The following is a 3,491-nucleotide window of genomic DNA, read 5'->3' as shown; positions in this document are numbered from 1 at the left end:
TTTTAATTAGGGGTAAAATTTGTGAGGAAGGGATTAAGAAAGGGAAATAATGGGAAGAGGAATTGTCAAAGCATGTCACCTGCCTAGCCATGATCAGCAGACTGGATTGTGTAGGTATCATGCCAAAGGCAAGTCTTAAGGTAAAATATCATGCAAGTTAAGATAGAGGCTATTTGCATTTTATCAGAGAGTTTTTCCTACACAGACGTGGCAGCACAGGAGAAATCATGGAGGTGTTTGTGCACCTAAAGTAATTGCCAATGATTAATTCTTGCAGTTCACATGCTAATGTTTAACACAATCTAGTTAAGATATCTTAACACAAAACACTAGTGAATATAAGATTATCCCAGTGTATTGCTCTTGCCTTACTTTTTATTTGTATTGCAGTAGACACAATCAGGATCAAGCCAGCATTGTACAAACACAGTCCGAGAAACAGGCCTTGCTAGCAAACTAGAAATGATAAAGAATAAGAGGGATAAGGTGGGTGAGGTCATATCTGTTATTGGACTAACTTCTGTTGGTGAAAGAGAAGCTCTCACAGAGGGATATAGCACCATTACAGATTAGAAGATGTCCATATCGTTTCACCATTTGGTCTGTCTTCCGAGACCGCTGTTGAATACCAGTTATTTCCAGTGCCACTGCTGTGTTTTGTGATGTGGACGTCTGGACACTGGAAAGTGGACTGAGACCATCAAACTCATAGTACTGAACATCCCTCAGATGTTAATATGATTTGTTCACAAATTGACCTGAACTGGAGTTCAGACACCAACCAAGAAAAGCTCTGTATTCCAGTGGCAATCCCTTTAATCAGACCAGTCTCTTTAAAAAAAATAAATAAATCTTTAAAATGTTAGTTTGGGTTTAATCTAAGCCACTCTTCTCTCTTGCTCTCTCTATGTGACACAATCATCAGTTTAGCCTTAGGCTTCCTTCAGACTTGCACATAAAATATTTATCTGAAAGCAAGAATGTTGCCACTCCTGAATGTTATGTTTTAGCAGCATGGCTGGTTCCTGTAAGTAAAGAGTCTCTGAAATGTTTAACTTTAAAAAAAAAATAATAATGTGGCAAGTGCAGAAAATACTAGCACCCGCCACTGCTGAAATATAGAATATGCAAATGTGACATTCTATTTCAAACCTTTTGATTTCTTTAACAGATATTGGTGGGTGGGGGGAGCAGAGGGGTAGATCCTCAGCTTGTGTAAATCAGCAGAATTCTGCTGAAGTGAATGGAGCAACTGTCACAGATCTTAGTGAGCACTTCTTTCCAGCCATTCATTAGGACTGCTGTGAGGGGAATCCAAGTCTCTATGGCCCTGGATCCACAGGTAATTTAAGCTTCCAGAGACTGAATAGAGTCCAGCCACTGCCTCAATCCTGGGGTCCCAAGCACATCCTGGATGCAGAGACATCCTATTTGGCCCTCCTTTCCGAGAGCTGGAACACATTGTCGAGCTGCCTGAGCCCTCTAGGTGCAGCAGTGACTCCTCAGACTCCCATGTACTTAAACACACCCTCTTCCAGAACTTCACTCCAAAGATGTGAATCTTCTAGTTTATAGTTTAACTCTTTCAGTGGCATACAGAAGTTGTGACAGAGTTAAACACCCACTCACACACTTTGCACAGAGTCTAATATATTTATGTTTTTACTTAATCATATAAAGCACAGGTGAGTACAAATCTAAAACAATAAACCCTACACGCATTTCCTTGCCTCAGTATCCTCACCACTTCAGGGCATTGTTTTGGGTTGGAGGTCAGAGTCCCTTGAGTTGTCCAGAGTCTTTCTGCTTCTGCTTCAGAGTGCCTGGCTTGACGGTTGCAACGTGCTGGGTTGCTTGTCCCTTATGGACTGGAGAAAAATGCCCCCAAAACAGCTTCATCCCCTTTTAAAACCCTTCAGCACCATGTGTCAGGTGACACCTTTGCCAGCTTCCTCACAACCACAAATCCCTGTTAGGTGACTTTGTTGCCTGTGTGACCTCCTGCTGCTAAACCAGTCTGTCTGGGGAGGGACCAGTCTTGTCTAGAGTGACTAGATTTCCAACTGGGTACTTAAAGTCAACTGTTCTCTCTTATCAGCCTTCTATATCTTTTTGTGTTGGGACTCCAGCCCAACATGGAGGCAAAACAGCAATAGAGAAGGCAAAAAGTTGCACATGGAAAATGTCTTCAGGAGTTGTATTACATCATTGAACCAAAGACAGTGTGTGAGCCTAACAATTACAGTAATTGTCAAGTTTTCTTTTCTTTCTTATTTGAAGGGTATATGTTCAATAGTGTGGTGCTGAAAAACTGGTTATGTAGCGCAACTAAATGTTTTATTTAAATTGTCAACATAATACCCAGGGTGAGATTACAGGAAAGCAAAAAATCTCCCATTGTCAGAAGTCCCAATCCCTGTCTTGATTTTGTAAGGTATTATATATTTGCTATTTCATCTGTATGTAATATTCTTCATTTTAAAGGAAAATAAATTTCTAGTTAGAGATATTAGTCTAGCAAGAGTACATTGTAACTGCTATGCTGTAGTGGTTTATCTTTGGAGTTTTCGTCACAAAAAGGAATTTGGGAATATTAATTGTGTGTGGGCATAACTGTTTTATGGCAAAGACTGGTACTGGATTCCTAATGAGAGAAAGAAAGTGAATCCTATTATAATTTCTGTTGGAAGAAGAACAGGCTGACCCAGAGGTGGATTTGAGTAGATGGGCTTCTTTATTGCTGTACTTGTTCCCCTGGACCCAAATTGTCCAGTAAGCACTGGATTAGTTACACCATACTCCATTTACATTAGTATGTAAATGTTTACATTTATTACAACACCCCCAAAACCCTTATGGAGTAATATGCCAATGCCCATACAATTAATATTGATAACCCTATACTGAATATAATTATTCCCGCCCTGATGACTATTTACCTTATTAGCATATTTTACCCATAAGTTTTCCTTTGAAGATACACTTCTTTGCTATAATTGCAGTCATGAACTTCTTGAATCAGCAGTTTCAGGGAAGGGAGAAAAGGGCCATGACCCCAAACTCGCATGTGAAAGAAAGCTGGGAAAGAAAGGGAGAGGGAGATAACACTATTTTACCCGAGAAGATTTTTTTTTATTCCCACATTCCTTAGGCAGCTGCCCCTTATTAAGCCCTTAACAAGGAGAAAGGAGGGGAGAGGGGTAGCCCTAAATCTATCCAACACAGAACGATGCCTGCATTTTATCTATCAAGTGCTGAAGCAGTGCTTGACCGTGCCTTTACTCCCTAATGCCATTTCTGTTCACCAGCAGTTTCCCAGTTTTCTCTTACATATCCCAACAATTTCCACTTCTAGTATTTAGAGGATTTCTATAGAAAAATCCAGCTGTAGCCTCTTGCAAGGATAGGAATTCATGGTCTATGCAAATAGTTAAAATCAGATAGCAGAATTCTGTAGCACCGAATTGGTAAGTAAATGACTCCCCCTCTAC

The sequence above is a fragment of the Caretta caretta genome, chromosome 1 (assembly GCF_965140235.1).
Source record: "Caretta caretta isolate rCarCar2 chromosome 1, rCarCar1.hap1, whole genome shotgun sequence".
Classification (NCBI taxonomy): domain Eukaryota; kingdom Metazoa; phylum Chordata; order Testudines; family Cheloniidae; genus Caretta; species Caretta caretta.
Note: the sequence above shows the minus strand (reverse complement) of the source record.